We start from the raw sequence: 23229 nt of genomic DNA on the forward strand, positions 1-23229 counted from the left end.
TGTACCATACACAAAAATTAACTCAAAATGGATTAAAGGTGAATATAAGACCTAAAACCATATAAAATTCCTAGAAGAAAACAGGCAGTATGCTCTTTGACTTAGGTCTCAGCAATATCTTTCTGGATATGTCTCCTCAGGCAAGGGAAGCAAAAGCAAAAATAAACAAATGGACTACATCAAATTAAAAACTTCTGCACAGTAAAGGGAATCATCAACAAAATTAAAAGATCTACCAAATGGGAGAAGATATTTACAAGTCATATCTGATAAGGAGTTAATATTCCAAATATATAAAGAACCCATAACAAAAAATAATTCAATCCAAAAAATGGGCAGAAGATCTGAATAAACATTTTTCCAAACACACAGATGGCTAACAGGCACATGAAAAGATGTTCAGCACTAAGTATTAGGAAAATGCAAATCAGAACCACAATGAGATATCACCACACACCCATCAGAGTGGCTATTATCAAAAACGCAAGAAATAACAAGTGTTGGCAAGAACATGGAGAAAAGGGAACCCTCATAAACATACTGTTAGTGGGAATGTAAATTGGTGCAGCTGCTATGGAAAACATTATGGAGGTCCCTCAAAAAAGTAAGAATAGAACTACTATATGATCAAGGTATTCAACTTTTGGGTATTTATCCAAAGATACAAAACCTCTAACTTGAAAAGATATAAGCACCTCTATGTTCATTGAAGCATTATTTACAACAGCCAAAATATGGAAAGATATGGACACAATCCAAGTACCCACTGATGGATGAATGGATAAAGATGTGTGTGTGTGTTTGTGTGTGTATACACACACACATATATATACATGCCTATATACAATAGAATACTAATCAACCATAAAAAGCATAAAATCTTGACATTTATGACATGGAGCTTGAGACTATTATGCTAAGTGAAATAAGTCCAACAGAGTAAGGCAAATACCATATAATTTCACTCATACGTGGAATATAAAAAATAAATGTATAAACAAAACAAACACATAGATACAGAGAACAGATTAATGCTTCCCAGAGGAAAAGAGGGAGCAGGGTGGGGGAGGGTGAAATGGGGTCAACTGTATGGTGATGGATGGAAACTAAACTTTTGGTGGTAACCACGCTGCAGTGTATATAGAAGTTGATATAAGTTTCTTGTGTACGTTATATAATGTTACAAACCAATGTTACCTTGTTTTTTTTTTTTTAAAAAAAAGGTATGGTACATGCAGAAAAGTACTTTTCTGAGACTGATATCTAATATTCTTCTACTTAGAGGCACCAAGTTTATATATATAACCCAATATATTCAGAAAGCTTTGAGAGACATAAAAATGTTGTTCATTCATGTATACCTTTGTCCATAAAATGTTTTTAATATTTAAAAAATATATCCAACTATATGCTGTCTATAAGAAACTTACTTTATATCCAAAGACACAAATAAACTAAAATGAATACGTTGAAAAAGATATTCCATGCAAATGGTAACCAAAGAGTAAAAGGCAAATAGAGGACAAAATCAATGCTATAAGCCAGTAAATTCTAACATATATACAACACTCCACCAATACCAGCATGATACACATTCTTCACCAGTTCACATGTTAACATTCTCCAGTACGGACTATTTTAGAAAGTCTCAGTAACTTTTAAAATATCAAAATAATACGAAGTATCTTCTCCAACCACAATGGAATGAAACTAAAAAAAAAAAATTCAGTAACAGAAGGAAAACTAGAAAGCTCACAAGTACAGTTGACACTTAAACAAGGCAGTGTTAATCTGCATATAACTTATAGTTAGCTCTCTGTATCCACGGTTCCCCTACATCCATGGATTCAACCAACCACAGGCCATGTAGTACACTGTTTACTATTTACTATGGAAAAATCTGTGTATAAGTCGATTTGTGCAGTTCAAACCTACATTGTTCAAGGGTCAACTCTGTGGAATTAAACGGCACACTGTTAAGCAACCAATGGGTCAAAGGAAAAAAATATTACAAGGGAAATTAGAGAATACCTGGAGATGAAAAGAAGAAAAAAACACTTTATGCCAAAACTTATGGGATGCAGTGAAAACAATACTCAGAGGAATATTTATAGCGATAATGCCTATATTTTTAAAATCTCAAATCAGTATCGTAACTTTACATCTTAAGGAACTAGAGAAAGAAGAGCAATCTAAGTCCAAATGTAGCAGAAGGAAGGAAATAATTAAAAAAACTAGAGGAGAAACAAACAAAATAGAGAATAGAGAAACAATGGAAAAAGTCAAGGAAACCAAAGCTTGATTCTTTAGCTAAAGGTTTGTCAATTTTGATGACATTTTCAGACTCACTAAGTAAAAACAAAACAAAACAAAACAAAAAACAATTCTAATTACTAAAATCATAAATGAAATTGGGAGTGTTAACACCCTACAGAAATTATAGAGTACTATAAACAACTGTACAACTACAAATTAGACAACCTAGATGATATAAATAAATTTGTAGAAACATAACTACCAAAAGTGAATCAAGAAGATAACAGAAAATCTGAACAGACCTATAACAAGAAAATCAAATCAGTTTTTAAAAAGCTCCCAATAAATAAAAACGCAATACCAGGTGGCTTCAAACATTTGGTAGAATTCACCAATGAAGAAGAATGAACACTAATCCTTCTTAAACTCTTCCCCAAAAAATGGATGATGGAATACTTCCTAACTAATTTTATGTGGCCAGCGTTTACTCTGATACTAAAACCAGGAAAAGACACTATAATAAAATTATAGACCAGTATCCCTTATGACTGCATGCAGAAATCCTCAACAAAATATGAGCAAATCTAATCCAACAGCATATTAAAAGTTTTATACAGCATGACCAAGTGGGGTTTATTCCAGCAATGTAAAGGTGGTTTAACTGATTAAAAAAAAATTCAGTGTAATAGAATACATTAATTGAATGAAGACAGGAAAGCTACATAGTATTATTAGTTGATGAAGAAAAATCATTTGGCAAAATTCAATACACTTTCATTCTTAAAAAGTCTCAACAAACTACAAGTTAGAAGAGAACTTCTTCAGCTTGATAAAGGACATTTGTGAAAAATATACAGTAGCATCATACTGAATAGTGAAAGACTTAAAGCTTTCCCCTTAAGGAACATGAGAATACCCGCTTTCACCACTTCTATTTCACCACTTCTATGTACTAGATGTTCTAGCCAGAACAATTCAGCAAGAAAAAGAAATGAGACAACAAAATTTGAAATGCAGACATAAAACTATTAACAGATGACATGATTTTTATATATTAAAAATATCATAAAGAATTTTAAAAAAGTAAATGATTTCAGAGTTACAGGATACATGATCAACATGCAAAAATCAGCTGTATTTCTATACATTAACAATGAACAATCTGAAATGGAAATTAATAAAAGTTCCATTTAAGGTAGTATCAAGGAGAGTAAGATACTTTCGAATAAATTTTAATCAAGGACCTAAAAATATAAAACTTTGCTGCAACAAATTAAAGAAGACCTAAATAATGGAAAAACATCCTGTGCTCATATATTGGAAAACAATATTGTTAAGACAGCAATATTCTCCAAAGCAATCTGCAGATTTAATACAATCCCTATTAAAGTCCAGTGGCCTTTTTGCAAAAATAAGCAATCTGATTCCAAAATTCACATGGAATTGCAAGGGGTCCTCAATAGCCAAAACAATGTTGAAAAAGAGGAACAAAGTTGGAAGACTCACATGTCCCAATTTTGAAACTTACTTCAATGCTTCAGTAATGGAAATATCGGTACTGACAACTACAAGGTCCCCAAAATAGGCACTGGCATAAGGATAAACATGCAGATGAACAGAATAAAATTGAGAGCCCCAAAATATAACTCTAGTCTCTGTTCTTGTAACTTTTGACAAGGGTGCCAAAATCTTTCAATGAAGAAAGAATAGTCTCTTCAAGAAGTGATAATGGGACAGCTGGATTCCTACAGGCAAAAGAATGAAGTTGGACACTTACCTCATGCCATTTACGAAAAACTAACTCAAAATGGATCAAAGACCTAAATATAAGAGCTAAAACTTGAAACTCTTAGAAGAAAGCATAGGCATTAAATCTTCATGATCTTAGATTTGGCAATGGTTTCTTGGATATGAGACCAAAAACACAAGCAAGAAAAATAAATTGGACTTCAGCAAAATTAAAAACTTTTGTGCAAAAGACATTTTCAAGAGAGTGAAGACACAATCCACAGAATTGGAGAAAATATCTGCATATCAAATTTAATAAGGATCTAATATCTAGAATAAAGACTTTTACAAGTCAATAACAAAAAGTTAAAGTCCCAAATAAAAATGGATGTTGTGGGTTGAACTGTGTTCCACCCAAGAAAGATACATGAAAGTCCTAAGAACAGTACCTTGGAAGGGCTGGTTTGGAAATAGAGTTTCTGCAGATGTAATTTGTTAATATGAAGTCATACTGTAATAGGGTGGACCCCTAATACAATAAGACTGGTGTCCTTAGACAAAGGCAACTATGTGAAGACAAAGGGAGAATTCCATATGGAGGATTGGCAGGATGCAGCTACAAGTCAAAGAATGCTAAGCATTGCCAGCAAACCACCAGAAGCTAAGAAGAGACAAGGATGGATTCCCCTGAAGATTTCGGGGGGAACATGCCCCTGCCAACACCTTCACTTTAGACTTCTAAACTCCAGAACATGGAGGCCATGAATTTCTGTCATTTTTTGTCATCCAGTTTGTGGTACTTTGTTGCAAGAGCCCTAAGAATCTAATACAGTAGGCAAAGACTTGAGTAAACATTAGGACAAAGATACAAAACCAGCCAACAAACACATGAAAAGATGCTCAATGTCATTAGTTATTAGGCAAATGCTAAATCAAAATCAAAATGAGATACCATTTCACACCTACCAGAAAGGCTGCAATTTAAAAAGAAAAAGAACAAGTGTTAGCAAGCATGTGGAAAAGTGGGAGCGCACATTCACACATTACTAGTGTGAATGTCAAATGAATAAGCTGCTTTGGAAACAATTTAATCGTTTCTCAATGAATTAAACATATAATTACCATATGACCCAGCAATTCCACTCCTAAGTATATACCCCAAAGAATTGAAAACAGATGTTCAAACAAAAATGTGTACATGAAGATACATAGCAGCACTATTTATAACTGTCAACAGATGGAACAACCCAAATGGCCATTAGCTGATGAACGAATAAACAAAATGGGTGTATCCATGCAATGAAATATTACTCAGCCATAAAAAGGAATGAATTGCTGATATATGCTAAAACATATGAACCTTGAAAACATTATGTTAAGTGAAAGGATCCAGACACAAAAAGCCAATTCCATTTATATGAAATGCCAACAATAGAAAAATCTATAGAGATAGAGAGCAGATTAGTGGTAGCCAGAAGCCAGAGGGCAGGAGAAACATGAGGCATGACTACATAATGGGTTTAGGGTTTTCTTTTGGGGTGACAAATATTCTGGAACTAGATAGTGATGATTGTTGAACAACATTGTGATGTAATTAATACACTGGATATACTCATTAAAATGGTTAAAAGGTTAAATTTTATTGGTTTTTTTTTTCACCACCACAAAGAAATTACACATGTAACTATTAAAAAAAAATTTTTTTTGACAACCTAAAACCAGTGCTATTCAAGAAGACATGGTCCCATCATCTGGACTTTCAGAGTCTAAATTAGGTACATAATGACCAAAAAGGTAGATTTACAGATATACACATACGTATATATAAATAAAATATCCTTAATGGTAAAAAGGCAAAATTCTTTTATACAAAAGAGGCATTGCTTCTGAATGTATCTTCTTTTCCCTGTTGTATTGTGCCTTTGTATAGGAGTAAAGAGGTTGATCAGTGTGGAAAACATGAGAAAAATGGGCAGAAAACAAGATAATCAAACCAATGTAGAAAAAGGAAATCAAGTTAAATGGTGGGGAGGGGTGTGAGATTGTTTTTCAATTCTTTTTCTTTAATTCTTCTGAAATTTTACTATACAGTTTTTAGATATAGAAAAGATGTGCCTGTCTAATTCGCTGCTTTTCAAATGCCTGGTAGTTTCTGTATTGTACAACACATTTAGTGTATCACTATGCAAGGGAGAGTAGCCTTGAAGAATATCTTTACTGGTGATTGCTTTTATATCAGCATCTTTTCAGCTGATTATGAAAAAAATTCATTCTCATAAAGAGAAGCTCTTGAAAGTTCTCATAAAGCTTTTTAATTTCTGGTGCCTCATTTTCACCTATGATCATGTAACTATACTTTTTTCTATGACCCCTAAGGAAGAAGGCACTTCTATATTTAGCACATGTTTTTATATTTCTTTATGAAAGGACGAATTCCTGAAAGTGTGAGCATGTGGCTTGCCATTCCTCTGGGAGAGAAGGCTGTTGCTTGATACTTAGGGAATACTATTTCTGAACCATCTTTGCAATACTTGGTATGTCAATATACTGTTTTCAAATTTCAGTCCTAACTCAAAACGCATGGATTTAGATTTGTTATTTGCCAATGTATTCATATTTGCAAGGTTCAATGCAGCTTTTTAACCTTCTCTGTATTATCATTATTTGGTGTTTAAGAAATTTTAACATTTAGTGTCACTGTGCTAGATATTCAAATCCATTTTTAACATTCTTCAGGGGCCTTTTAGGAGTATTTTTTGCCACATTCTTATTGTCTCTAATTGGCAATGAGCTACATTATCATTTAAGTATTTCTTCTTAATGGTCTTACACTCTACCATTGCAAAATACATTATTTTAAGGCCTTCTTTGGATATTATAATCATTTAAAGTGATGTCTTCCAAAAGAATTCTATAACTCTCTGTGAGATTAAGCCTTTATTATGTGAAAAAAATCAAGGTAACAGGATTACCATCACACCCTTACTGGGGGGTGAGAGGTGTTACCAAGCTGTTCCCAACATGAAAAAAGGCATAACTTGCCCCTATGGCTTTCCCATAGTCCCTATTCCCTTTACTTCAATCCTCATTACTTATGAAGGGAGATTTAATTTTATCCTATCTTGGTGACAGGGCACAAAAATTAATGGGTAGAAGATCTTATATCTCTACGTATGCTCCTTAAATATAAGCTTGAATATCTAAATTCAGTCTTGTGCTGTGCTAGATGTTAGTGGGTCAAGGAGGAAACACAGAATCCCACAACTCGAGCAGATTCAAAGTATATAAATAATACTAACTTTCGGGACTTCCCTGGTGGCACAGTGGCTAAGAATATGCCTGCCAATGCAGGGACACAGGTTCGAGCCCTGGTCCGCGAAGATCCCACATGCTGCGGAGCAAATAAGGCCGTGGGCCACAACTACTGAGCCCACATGCTGCAACTATTGAAGCCCGCACACCTAGAGCCTGTGCTCTGCAACAGAAGCCACCACAATGAGAAGCCCACACACCACAATGATAAGTAGCCCCCACTCGCCGCAACTAGAGAAAGCCCGTGTGCAGCAATGAAGACCCAACACAGCCCAAAATAAATAAATATATTTATAATAAATAAATAATACTAACTTTTTATATGGCAACTCTAACTCTGAAATTTTTGCACATATATTATCTTATTTGAGGCTTACAGCTTCTTATAGTTGATAAGGCAAGTATAACTACAGATTCTGTGTTGATAGTTGCCTACAGCACAGAGGAAAATAAATGCTCCAAGATTGATGGGCTGTGATGCCTACTGGCTAACTGTTCCCAATTCATCCTCTTTTCTTCTCTCTGAAATTCCCTTTTAAAGTATCACATACACACATATATAGGGACACAGGAAGTGTAAATTCATGAAAGTTCTGAAAAAGTAAAGCTACTGATGTACAGTTTTGTCAGTTTCCTGAAGGAATTCACCTAACTTCAGTGTAGATGGACCAGATTAGAAATGATCAGCAAGGAGTCTGTGCTTAAATCTCAAACAAAAAGAGCATTTGAAGAACACCATTTCCTTCTCCTTCACCCACCAATCCCAATGTGTCCTCACTTCGGAGATTCAGAGCCCAATACAATAAGGCAAAAAAAACTGGCTAACAAAATTCTTGCTCCCACCCAATTAAGAGTCACTGCTCAGGTACCAAAGCTACTGACTTCCATTCAAAAGAGTTGGTTTATTGTATTCATTCTGGAAACTATAATTAGCGCTAAGGTAACAACCTTAAGTGAGAAAGAGAAAGCGTTGCCAGTAACAAACCATCTTCCTCGATAATGGTGTCTTTTTAGGGTTCTGGAAATAACAGACAAAAAGATAAGGCAGAAATCTTTGGGCTCTAATATTGTATTAGATGTTACTGACTAATTATCTACTACACCAAGGGACTAAATTCAGGTCTGACTCAAAGAAGAAAACTATGAACAAAGATTTTATAAATTCAACCATCTTTTCTCTTTTATTCTGCTACCAACATTTATCGTTACCACACTGAGCACAGTATAGAAGGTACCCTATGCCATTCTCCTAAAAAATCATTATTTACCTAGATTTTTATACTAAATAAGAGACATGTGTATTTCCAAAAGTACTTTTCCCAAAATATACCTTTACCTTATAGAAAGGGGACTATAAGTGGCCTCAAAAAGGTGATTATCTGGGAATGCAAGTTACAGCAAGAAACTTTTTATGCATGCTATTCTGCTTTGGGTTGTTAGATATCAAACAATGAATACAGAGTGAGGCATTTAAAAGTTTTGTCTTTCTAAGTTTACATTACTTCTATTTGAATATTAAAACCCCAGGGCTCTAGAATATTACCTCTCCAAAAAGCTACCTTTAATAATGTTTCAGGATTAGGGCTGGGGTTGGGATATTCTGTTTCAGTTATGCTCATATGCATCCTGGGAAGTTACTAGGAGTAGTCCACCCTTAGCATTATCTTTTTTCCATAATACTTGTAGAAAAAGAGTAATGGTATATACTATTTGAGATTTTCCATAAAGAAATACCATGATCCATGGGATCAAGGAAAAAAAACCCATATATCTCCAGTGTGAGAAACCAGGACCTTGAATAAAGGCTATATCCTTGGAGTGTGAAAAGGATGAAGAAGAATAGGGTAGCAATCCTAGCAAAACCCTTTAATTAGAAAATGTACTGCCAATAAAGAACCTTGATTTCTATTATTAAATCAGTAGAAATTTAATAATATTTAATAATATGGAGCCTATGAATAGTTTCTGTTACATAGAAAGAACTATTACATCAAATTTACAAGGAAAAACCGTCCATTAAGAAGTATACTATCACAAAAAAGCGAAAAGGCTATATTGAAACACTGGGAGTAGTAGTTTATATAAAGTATTACTACTCACCTTTAGATAAGCAATTCCAAACACATACAACTATCATCTATTTTTAAAGTTATTCAGAAGAGTCACTTTTATATTTGAAAGATGTAATAAAAGCCACACATAAAAAAGTATGTTGCAATATTTAAACAAAACATTTTATTCCCTAAGCCAATTTCATTTACCCTTGTTCTCAAAGGCAAGGGAGAATAAATCATTTCTTTCTAATTATTATATTCCCTTCCAGCCTTTTCTTATCCATGTGCAATCAATTTTCCTTAATAAAGTTTGCTTTCCAGATGCTAAAAATTGTTAAGAATGCTCTGTCTTTTGTCTCCTATTCCTATTTATACTTGAATGCAAGTGTCTAGTGAGCACCATCTTTGCTTTGGAATTCACAGTCTCTATGGGTCCAAGAATTTCTCTCAGGTGTTGGGAAGGAACATTTCTGGAAGAGTTTCAAGAGACAGAAGAAGTATCTTTGCCTTCCATATATTTCCACCAATCTTGGCCTTTTGCCACTCTTCTTGGTACACCAACAGGTATAAACTACTCTGAACCTGGAATCTCAGCATCCCCTAGACAGATTGTGAGACAGATTAGAGGCATAAAGAATGGAAGTAGTGGTGCAGATTCTTGAATAGGGGATGCATTATTTCAGTGACATGCTGATGGATCTTCTGTAATTTAAGAGTGGTAGTAAAAACTTTCATGATATTGTTGTAGATTACACTCTGACACTAGCTAGATCCTGATTGTTGCCTTGTCACTACCCCCAATAGGGCAATGATCACCATGATATCAAAGCAGAAGCCCTGACTTGCAACAGGTTCCGGTTCTAGCCCCTATGGCTAGAACAATACAATAACTGAAATGAAAACTACACTAGAAGGAATCAATAGCAGAATAACTGAGGCAGAAGAACGGGTAAGTGACCTGGAAGACAGGATGGTGGAATTCACTGCTGTGGAACAGAATAAAGAAAAAAGAATGAAAAGAATGAAAAGAAATGAAGACAGCATAAGAGACCTCTGGGATAACATTAAACACAACAACATTCACATTATATGGGTCCCAGAAGGAGAAGAGAGAGAGAAAGGACCTGAGAAAATATTAGAAGAGATTACAGATGAAAAAGTCCCTAACATGGGAAAGGAAATAGCCATCCAAGCGCAGGAAGCACAGAGAGTCCCAGGCAGGATAAACCCAAGGAGAAACATGCCAAGACACATAGTAATCAAATTGGCAAAAATTAAAGACAACGAAAAATTATTGAAAGCAGCAAGGGAAAAATGACCAATAATATACAAGGGAACTCCCATAAGGTTAACAGTTGATCTTTAAGCAGAAACTCTGCAAGCCAGAAGGGAGTGGCATGATATAGTTAAACTGATGAAAGGGAGGAATCTACAACCAAGATTACTCTACCTGGCAAATATCTCATTCAGATTCAATGGAGAAATTAAAACATTTACACACAAGCAAAAGCTAAGAGAATTCAGCACCACCAAACCAGCTCTACAACAAATGCTAAAAGAACTTCTCTAAGTGGGAAACACAAGAGAAGAAAAGGCCTACAAAAACAAAACCATAGCAATTAAGAAAATACTAATAGGAACATACATATCAATAATTACCTTAAACGTGAATGGTTTAAATACTCCAACCAAAAGACACAGGTTCACTGAATGGATACAAAAACAACACCCATATGTATGCTGTCTAAAGAGACCCACTTCAGACCTAGGGACACATAGAGACTGAAAGTGAGGGGATGGAAAAAGATATTCCATGCAAATGGAAATCAAAAGAAAGCTGGAGTAGCAATACTCATATCAGACAAAATAGACTTTGAAATAAAGAATGTTACAAGAAACAAGGAACGACACTATATAATGATCAAGGGATCAATCCAAGAAGATGATATAACACTTATAAATATATACGCACCCAACATAGGAGCACCTCAATACATAAGGCAACTGCTAATGGCTCTAAAAGAGGAAATCGACAGTAACACAATAATAGTGGAGGACTTTAACAACTCATTTACACCAATGGACAGATCATCCAAACAGAAAATTAATAAGGAAACACAAGCTTTAAATGACACAATAGACCAGATAGATTTAATTGATATTTATAGGACACTGTATCCAAAAACAGCAGATTACACTTTCTCCTCAAGTGCACATGGAACATTCTCCAGGACAGATCGCATCGTGGGTCACAAATCAAGCCTCAGTAAATTTAAGAAAACAGAAATCCTGTCAAGCATCTTTTCTGACCAAAATGCTATGAGATTAGAAATTACACAGAAAAAAAACGTAAAAAACACAAACACATGGAGGCTAAACAATATGTTACTAAATAACCAAGAGATCACTGAAGAAATCGAAGAGGAAATTTAAAAATACCTAGAGGACTTCCCTGGTGGCACAGTGGTTAAGAATCTGCCTTCCAATGCAAGGGACATGGGTTCGATCCCTGGTCCAGGAAGATCCCACAAGCCGCACAGCAACTAAGCCCATGCGCCACAACTACAGAGCCTGTGCTCTAGAGCCTGTAAGCCACAACTTCTGAGCCCACGTGCCACACCTACTAAAGCCCACGCACTGAGAGCCCATGCTCTGCAACAAGAGAAGCCACAGAAATGAGAAGCCTGCACACCAAAACAAAGAGGAGTCCCCACTCACCACAACTAGAGAAAGCCCATGCGCAGCAAGAAAGACCCACCACAGCCAAAAATAAATAAATTTTAAAAAATAAAATATAAAAAATACCTAGAGACAAATGACAAAAAAAAAAAACATGACGATCCAAAACCTATGAGATGCAGCAAAAGCAATCCTAACGGGGAAGTTTATAGCAATACAAGCCTACCTCAAGAAACAAGAAAAATCTCAAATAAACAATCTAATCTTATACCTAAAGGAAGTAGAGAAAGAAGAACAAACAAAACCCAAAGTTAGTAGAAGAAAAGAAATCATAAAGATCAGAGCAGAAATAAATGAAATAGAAACAAAGAAAACAATAGCAAAGATAAATAAAACTAAAAGCTGGTTCATCGAAAAGATACAAAAAATTGATAAACCATTAGCCAGACTCATCAAGAAAAAGAAGGAGAGGACTCAAAGTAATAAAATTAAAAACGAAAAAGGAGAAGTAACAACAGACACCACAGAAATACAAAGCATCCTAAGAGACTACTACAAGCAACTCTATGCCAATAAAATGGTCAACCTGGAAGAAATGGACAAATTCTTAGAAAGGTATAACCTTCCAATACTGAACCAGGAAGAAACAGAAAATATGAACAGACCAACCACAAGTAATGAAATTGAAACTGTGATTAAAAATCTTCCAACAAACAAAAGCCCAGGACCAGATGGCTTCACAGGTGAATTCTATCAAACATTTAGAGAAGAGCTAACACCCATCCTTCTCAAACTCTTCCAAAAAACTGCAGAGGAAGGAACACTCCCAAACTCATTCTATAAGGACACCATCACCCTGATACCAAAACCAGACAAAGATATTACAAAAGAAGAAAATTACAGACCAATATCACTGATGAATATAAATGCAAAAATCCTCAACAAAATACTAGCAAACAGAATCCAACAACACATTAAAAGGATCATACACCACAATCAAGTGGGATTTATCCCAGGGATGCAAGGATTCTTCAGTATATACAAGTCAATCAATGTGATACACCATATTAACAAACTGAAGAATAAAAACCATATGATCATCTCAAGAGATGCAGAAAAAGCTTTTGACAAAATTCAACACCCATTTATGATAAAAACTCTCCAGAAAGTGGGCATAAAGGGAACCTACCTCAACATAATAAAGGCCATATCAACAAATCCACAACAAACATCATTCTCAATGGTGAAAAACTGAAAGCATTTCCTCTAACGTCAGGAAGAAAACAAGGATGTCCACTCTCACCACTATTATTCAACATAGTTTTGGAAGTCCTAGCCATGGCAATCAGAGAAGAAAAAAGAAATAAAAGGAATACAAATTGGAAAAGAAAAAGTAAAATTCTCACTGTTTGCAGAGAATCCTAAAGATGCTATCAGAAAACTACTAGAGCTAATCAATGAATTTGGTAAAGTTGCAGGATTCAAAATTAATGCACAGAAATCTCTTGCATTCCTATACACTAATGATGAAAAATCTGAAAGAGAAATTAAGGAAACACTTCCATTTACCACTGCAACAAAAAGAATAAAATACCTAGGAATAAACCTGCCTAAGGAAACAAAAGACCTGTATGCAGAAAATTATAAGACACTAATGAAAGAAATTAAAGATGATACCAACAGATGGAGAGATATACCATGTTCTTGGATTGGAAGAATCAATATTGTGAAAATGACTATACTACCCAAAGCAATATACAGATTCAATGCAATACTTATCAAGTTACCAATGGCATTTTTTTTACAGAACTAGAACAAAATCTTAAAATCTGTATGGAGACACAAAAGACCCTGAAGAGCCAAAGCAGTCTTGAGGGACAAAAATGAAGCTGGAGAAATCAGACTCCTTGACTTCAGACTATACTACAAAGCTACAGTAATCGAGACAATATGGTACTGGCACAAAAACAGAAATATAGATCAATGGAATAGAATAGAAAGCCCAGAGATAAACCCACCCACCTATGGTCAACTAATCTATGGCAAAAGAGGCAAGGATATACAATGGAGAAAAGACAGTCTCTTCAATAAGTGATGCTGGGAAAACTGGACAGCCACATGTAAAAGAATGAAATTAGAATACTCCCTAACACTATACCGAAAATAAACTCAAAATGGATTAGAGAACTAAATATAAAACTGGACACTATAAAACTCTTAGAGGAAACATAGGAAGAACACTCTTTGACATAAATCACAGCAAGATCGTTTTTGATTCACCTCCTAGAGTAATGGAAATAAAACCAAAAATAAACAAATGGGACCTAATGAAACTTAAAAGCTTTTGCAAAGCAACGGAAACCTCAAACAAGACGAAAAGACAACCCTCAGAATGGGAGAAAATATTTGCAAACCAATCAATGGACAAAGGATTAATCTCCAAAATATATAAACAGCTCATGCATCTCAATATTAAAAAAACAAAGAACCAAATCCAAAACTGGGCAGAAGACCTAAATAGACATTTCTCCACAAAAGAGATACAGATGGCCAAGAAGCACATGAAAAGCTGCTCAACATCACTAATTATTAGAGAAATGCAAATCAAAACTACAATGAGGTATCACCTCACACCAGTTAGAATGGGCATCATCAGAAAATCTACAAACAACAAATGCTGGAGAGGGTGTAGAGAAAAGGGAACACCCTTGCACTGTTGGTGGGAATGCAAATTGATACAGCCACTATGGAGAACAGTATGGAGGTTCCTTAAAAAACTAAAAATACTACCACATAACCCAGCAATTCCACTACTGGGCATATACCCTGAGAAAACCATAATTCAAAAAGACACATGCACCCCAATGTTCATTGCAGCACTATTTACAATAGCCAGGTCATGGAAGCAACCTAAATGTCAATCGACAGACGAATGGATAAAGAAGTGGTGGTACATATATGCAATGGAGTATTACTCAGCCATAAAAAGGAATGAAATTCGGTCATTTGTTGAGATGTGGATGGATCTAGAGACTGTCATACAGAGGGAAGTAAGTCAGAAAGAGAAAAACAAATATTATATATTAACACATGTACGTTGGACCTAGAAAAATGGTACAGATGAACTGGTTTGCAGGGCACAAATAGAGACACAGATGTAGAGAACGTATGGACACCAAGGGGGGGAAAAGCCGTGTGGGGGGGTGATGAATTGGGAGATTGGGATTGACGTGTATACACTGATGTGTATAAAATTGATGACTATTAAGAACCTGCTGTATAAAAAAATAAAATAAAATTCAAAAAAAAATAACCTGCAAGGATATACTGTACAATACAGGGTAAATAGCCAATATTTTATAATACCTATAAATGGAGTACAGACTTTAAAAATTGTGAATCACTAAATTGTATACCTGTAACTTACATAATATTGTACATCAACCATACTTCAATAAAAGAAATTTATCCATGCCAAATTAAAATTTAAAAGAACACTTGGACTTGATCCTAAACAGAATTATGTGGGTCCTTTGTAAGGAGAAATTATAGGAGAATAAATGGAGAGCCCTTGTTCCTGGCTAGGAAGAGTAGGCAATATAGAGAAGTCAGTTATTCCTAATTCCAACTAAAATTATAATTAGATTATTTTTAATATAAAGGATAATAGAACATTCACTTCGATTAATATTTAAGAATTTCTTTAAAGCATTTAACAAGAGAGTTGTCCATATGCATATATGCAAAAAAAGGAAATAGATGAAAATGTTAAATAATTGTCACAGAGTAATGGAATTAGGATGATTTTTTGTTCTCTTTTATTATACATTTTTTACTTAGTTTTTTTTTTAAGATGCTCAAGGTCACAATACTATTTAATGATAAAAGGATTACTTCAATCATACCACAAAATACCAATTTTTTTTTTTGCGGTACACGGGCCTCTCACTGTTGGGGCCTCTCCCATTGCGGAGCACAGGTTCCGGACACGCAGGCTCAGCGGCCATGGCTCACGGGCCCAGCCACTCCACGGCATGTGGGATCTTCCCAGACCGGGGCACGAACCCGTGTCCCCTGCATTGGCAGGCAGACTCTCAACCACTGTGCCACCAGGGAAGCCCCCAAAATACCAATTTTTATAGAACAACTTTTTAGACCACAGTCTCTCAAAATCAGCCCTTGAATTATTTTGGCTCAGATGTACTGGGGACTAAAAGAGCCAAGTGTCAAAGGCCACAGACACATAGAGCTAAAGCAAGCAGTACTCTGGTGAAGACCCAATGACACTGAGTTTTACTGAAAGGAAAAGACCGTGTTCTTCTGCATCTCATCCACACAGGCTTCAACTGTCATATGAGTGCAAGGCAACATACCCAAAGCGGATTTTAACAATGCCTCAGAGAGGCAAATAGAATAAATGAGAATGCAGTCAAGGAAGAGATCATGTGTTTGGAAAGAAGCAAAGCCATGACTATGAAGGATAAGAAATAAAGACACAGTGACTTTTAGATCCTGGGTTTGTTGTTGCAACTGAGTAAGACATTTTATTACAGAAACTCTTTAAACAAAGTTCTGTTATAGTCATTGATCTACAGAGTAGTAATTCCTCTGTTTTAAGGTGCTTCAATAGATCTAGTAGATGCTGTTTCTAAAAGGCACCTAAATTATTGACTTCAAAATTAGTATATGGCAAAAATTTAATGTAAAACCCAAAATAATCTCCATGGCTTAACAAGAAAGTAAACATCCTGACACAGTTTAGAATGATTCTCTTCTAAATAAAAGGATATGTGTTAATATAAATATTGTATATATTAAATATAATATACCTTGAAGTATTTAAAATATATATATTAATCTGTGAGCCCTTGTGATTATATCTCACTAAATATCACCATTTGCCAGGTATAAAAGCAGACGGGTCGGCCACATCCAGTCAGTCACCTAGTCCCTGATAAATGGCTCCCTAATCTATATACTATTGTCCATCCCTAACTCTCTCTACAGATATTTTTATTTATCATTGTAGTATATACCCAGTAAATCTCATGTGCCTGGCATACAGTAGGTACTTCAACATTTAATGACTAAATTAATTACAACTCCTAGAATTCAGGTTGTTCAATTTTATTGTCTACATCTTTTTTTGGCATTCTAGTATTAGAATAAAAGAACAGGTGAAAAGTTGATACTAAAATATGAGGATCTGAATTTTTATAAGGAATTTTTCTAATTCAAATATAAAATTTTGCTTATGACACTAATGCTGCTTGGCATTTTTACTGTGAACTTCAACCATTCCTCTACCCCAAATATTGCACAAGCAGAAGTGTTTAATTATAATTACCATTTTATGGAATTTCCCTTTAATTATACTCATTTTTATCCTACTATCAAAGAAAGCTGCATTCTCAAGTGGCATAACCAAGATGAAAGAAAATTCTGACTAATAAACTTATCTGGTACTATTTCCATAGAAAAATGTAAAGAGTTACAATATTTCAATTTTAGTGAATGTTTGTTGTGATTAACATTATAAAGAGCATAGTTTCTACCTTCTAAGGAGAGAACATGGAACAACTAAGGAACATTATTTTTAGAGGGTAAATTTGGATTTTCTAAAGACAACAATAACAACAACTACCACCACCACCATCTGCCCCTGGGGTGGGGGGAGGGACCCCAAACCCTCAACGTTCCTTGAATTCTCTTCATTTTACTACCTCACACCAAATTAGCACTAGTTTATACCATTCCAAAAAAGCGATAATGTTGTGTTAATCTAGTAAAGATCTGATTTCCAACGCCAGTAGCTAAAATATTTAATGTTACTACATGAATTACAATCTAATTTCAGTGGTAATTAAGTGTTAATTCTTTACATATTCCTGAGCTTTTAAAAAATTAATATATGTATTTTAATTAACACATAATTATTTCTGTATTAATTATTTCTGTAATTACACTGGCCACCAGCACTAATAAGCTTTTTATACAATAAAATGGTTATAGTTTAAAAAATTAATATTGTACTCCAGTTTATGATGGTGGACTAAGCACATGCCTTTCACACCTCTCAAAAGACCCCTGAAACTTCATTACATGCAGAAAAAAATAAATCTGAAACAGGCTTGATAACCAGAAATGATGTCACCAACAGTAGAGAAATATTTAAAAATTGATTTCAGTAAGACAGAAAGTTGTCAGGATCTTACTAGATTAACAAGAGCAGAGACAGTTCAGAAGTGGGGGAGCTTTTCTCTTGATACTACCTCAAGATGACCAATCAGTAACTGAAAAATAAACTTGTTTAGAAACATGGTGGTAATCAGGGAAAAAAAAATTCAACAGGCAATAATTAAAGGATTTAATGGGAATGATACTTGGGACACAGGGTGAAGGTTGACAGGGGAAGGAGAGGAGGAGAAATTTTACATTTTTTAATACTATTCATTGTCTGAATGGGTTTTTGCCAAATTCTTTTGCTACTCTAAAGTAATAAGTGAAATATTACACCTAAATATATTTTTCAAAGGTTTGGGAAGGTGTATACCTACCAGGTAGTTGATAATGGTTAGTTGCGTCCATTTTTGAATTGACTGAAATTGTTACAAGGAGAATAATTTTTGTGTGTTTACCTAGCTATCTTTCTATTTGCAAATGTACTAAATTCTCATGTAGAGTCCCGTCAATGCAGAGCAACTTGTAGCGAGGAGTGAAATCCTCTCCCGCTTACTACTCGCCTTCACTAGGTAACCCTTGTTGATAGTTTGGTGGGTATCCTACCTGATTTTTTTTGAATGTACATTCATATTACTTTTACAATGCTTATAGAAATAGATTTTCATTAAACAAGAGAAAACCTCATAAAGATATAAAGATGTGAAATATGTTCAATAGCTCTGCTAGATGAAAAAGGATTAAAGTAAAAAATTATATGTGCATAATTATTACAACCAAGTAAACAGAAATAACAAAGCGTCTATGCAAAGAGAACCTATAAAGATAATTCCAAAATGCTAAGTGTGTTTTACTGGACAGTGTCTTTAGAATAGTAATAATAAGAAGATCCACCACCACCAATTCAACTCTAGACTAGAGGTTAAAACACTTTAATCATATTTCTACCATAACCAGACACATGTGACCTTGGGAAAAAAAATCAGATAGACATTTGAGAAGCCATTGATCTAATCTGTAAAAGGAAAGATTTCATTGGGTAATAGTGAAGGTCCATTCTAGCTCTAAACTTGCTTCCTCATATGATTCAGAATAAGCTTCCAAAAAATTTTAATGCATTATTAAATGGAATGAGAAGACAGCACACAGTCTAGCTCTGCTGGACTCCTGAAACTTTTTTGGAAAAATGATACTGTTCTATTTTTAAATTCCTGACTGGTATTTACCCAGCACATTTATCTGGTACTTCAAGTTATTCTCATACTATTTATAACATCTCATTTATATCCTAAATTGAAAACATCTCTGTCTTCATACCATGTCTGAAATGTTTCTTCATGCATATCATATTTTTGATCCAGGTTTTATCAAGAGCCAATGTAGGCCCTGATAAAAGTGAACTATCTTTGGAAACAAAACTTACTCAGACCTTACGACACTATCTTAATGAAAGAGTAAGTTACTAAATGTTACCCCCAAAATGTTTATGAATTGGAAACATTTATCTTAAAGGCATACTATGTCCCTGTGCAGACCACTTTTAGGGAAAAATATTTTAATGTCTTTAAGATGAAAGATAATAGAATGTAGAAGTTAAACATGGATGGAAGATATTCAGAAGGATGATAAGAAAATAGGTGATTCCTGTTTCATCACAAGGATTTCCAAGAGTAACAATTTCTTCTTTCTTTTGTTGATTTATAAATAGAGAAAAAAGCATGATATATTTCTATATATATCATGAATAGACTAGTCTTCACACACACAAACACATATAAATACACTCAAAATATACTAGAAACCAGTTAGAGATTAGACTAGGGTAGAATGATATGCTATGGAATTCAAAGAAGGTGGAAGAGGAGTCACGAAGCTTAATGGACTTTGGTCTCTTGTTATTTGCTGCATTCTTATGTTCTGCTTGTCTTTTTATCCAGTCACCCCACCACACTGCATCTCAAGATTTAGAACTTTGGCATTCTCCAGATATTTCAGATTTCATGTAATTTTTATTTCATTCTTCTGTGGCTTAATTTATTATTTTCCTGAGGTAAAATTAGGCTATCAGTTATGTCTCAGAAAAATAAATTACCTTAGAAATTATTGTTTTAATTCAGGTAATGTTAAATTCTGAGATATTTTTTCAACATGGTTTTAAAAGTAAGATAAGCAAGTTTGCATTATCAGCATCATACACACTAATTATAGAATAATGAAACATCAGTGCACTGGTCAATAATGGATTAGAACCAATCCTTGACAATGAAGCTAGGCAAGAAATATGAAAGGCAATGGGCAAAGTAGATGGTGATTTGGTTCTGTGTGAAATCCTGCCAGATTATATATTTATCATTGATTATACTTCCTGTTGTATTGGGGTCAAAGTCTTGTAAAAACTGTCGAGAAAAGACATTAAAGGATTTTATACTGCCAATGAAAACCTTTCTTAGAATAATGAGACCAGTATCAGTGACTGCTGTGTATTTTTCTCTCTATAACCAATCACTTCTTTCTCCTGTAATATGTCTTTCCAAAATATTAGAATTTGATGCTTTCACCTCGTAAGAGCTGCTTCCTGAATTGGATCTTAACACACAACAAAAATCAATCTGACCTAAAAATGTCACTCTCTAGACTGGTCATTCCCCTTTATCCCAGACTGAGAGTGTCTGAAAATAGAACCCACTTCCCAGGTTTAATACTAAAAACACAGTTCATATAATTCCTTCTCATTCTTCCAAGAATTAATGCTTGCTAGGTTGAATTTTACTCATAAGCCCTAGCATTTGTTAAGGAAGGTCACCATTTACCATTCAGAGAGATGAATGGAGCTATATAGTCACAACAGGTAAATCACTGTTCCTCGAATGTTCCTTTTCTCTCTTTTATAAAGCGTAACTCAGGAGGGGTACGTACCTTCCGGGAGAACGCTTCCAAACTCCCCTGAACCCTCTGACCTGTCCCCTTCTGCCCTACCCAGTACCTGCCTTCACAGGATGATCAGGACTTGAACAGACCATGGCTGCAGGGACCTTTGAAAACCCGCCGAGAATACGTGGGAGAAAATTCTGATTTGAAATAACTTAGTCTAAACTAACTCCACTAAATCCGTATAAACTAGACGCTAACCTAAATCATGATGACTTTACATCAGGCCTCCTTCCACTCTCGTGGGGAGGCAAATGCTTACCTAGGAGTTAAATTTTAAAGCTGGTTAAAAGCAAATCAGCTCTTACCCAGGCCGCCTATCTGGAAACGGATAGTAATCTTCACTGACGTTTCTACCAGGTCAAAGGTTCATTTCTCTCAGATGCCTGTTGTTTAATTAAATTGATTTCAGAGTGTGCCAAGAATGCTGTAGGCACCCAGGAAACGCTGAGATATAGGCATCCTCATTTTAAAGCAAATAAGTAAGTTAGAAAGTCAGTCTCCTACAAGAGAGTGAGAGGCCTGAAAGAAGTTGTTGTTGGGTGTTTCTACAATTTTCAGCTATTTGGGGAGACGAGATGAGTCTTACTGGCAGGTGTTAGATTATTAGGAAAATTAAGTAGATGGCATTGGCAAACCAAGCCTCCTCTTTTCTTCAGCTGCCAGGAATTCCTACCCTCAGGCTTAGCTTCACATATGCTTGTCTAATAAAGCTCCTGCCATTTCAAGGAAACAGAATCGGTGTCATTCAGGCACTCCGGGAACTATGAATAGCATCACCTCCATCTTCCCAGAGTGTTCGGCAAAAACCTCTTTGTGTTTCATGTGTCACTCATACCTGCCACCATGGATTTCACTGAGGTGCCTCGTGTCACTGGCTCAGAGAAGGAAAGTACCTGTGTCTCAGGGGTTGTCTTCAGTATTTAGCACACTGTAAAATGGACCTGGTACCCTATATGATCACATGACCAAGAACAGCCAAGCCTTAGGTCTCTGCACAAGGAAGTAACAGAAAATACCACTTCCACGCACAGTGTTTCCTATTGTCTAAACCTATCCACTTTGGTGACGTTATGTTTGCCTTTTAATTCTAGACTCATTTGATTTATCAGCCAGTCTTAAGAGACAGCTCACAAGTTTGCTGATAGAGAATCTCATGCAGATGCCTAATTAAGGCCATTAACATAATGAAGCCATGAAATTTTATGAATTAAAAACATTCTGAAAATGCAAATCATCCTAACAAAACGAAAATAAAGATCACCTGTGACAGTATCATATATTAGATATGCAGATATATAATTAAAACATAATCAATTTCAAATCTATTACCATGAGCAAAAATGCATTCATTCAACAAAGGTACACTGCGCATTTACCGTGAGCCTCTGCTATGACAGACACTGAGGCTACAATAAGGAACGTGACAAATACAGTCCCTGCTCTTGATGAGCTTAAAAATGACAAGGAAAAAGAAAAGCAGATGGCAATGAAAAAGAAAATTATAGGCCTACGTGAGTACATGAGAAGGACACCCAGCATGTAGAAGGACAGAGGTGCTGGTGAAATGCCTTGTGATTCCTGAAGGATGGTGGGAGTTTTCCAGGCATAAATGAGAACTCCTGGAAGAAACCCAAACCTGAGGAGAATCAAGGTATACTTGAGGATATGAAATTAGTTGAACATAGAGGAGATCTCATGGGTGAGAAGAGGAGGGGCCAGGGATGTGAGTGGAGACATCTGTAGTGTTCATATCATGAGGGAGTCTGAAAGCCTTTCGGAAGGACTTGATACCGAGTCTGTTGGCACATCACTGGAGGTTCTTAAGCAGGAGAGTAGCACAGTTAGATGTGTATTTTAGAAACAGTTCTTTAACTACCATGTGGAGAATCGATCAGGTTGGGGCAGGCATGATGGAAGCTACAATACTCAAGGCAAAAATATGAACTAAAATCAAGGTGATGGAAGCGGGGGTGCAAAGAACAGTGCGTTTATCTTAGAAAAAAGATCCACAACCTTCCCCCAACCCAGTACTTTATGAGAATCAACAGCAGAACTACCTTCACACACACAAAAAAAAGAACTACCTTCA

This window comes from Hyperoodon ampullatus (assembly GCF_949752795.1).
Source record: "Hyperoodon ampullatus genome assembly, chromosome: 20".
Lineage (NCBI taxonomy): Eukaryota > Metazoa > Chordata > Mammalia > Artiodactyla > Ziphiidae > Hyperoodon > Hyperoodon ampullatus.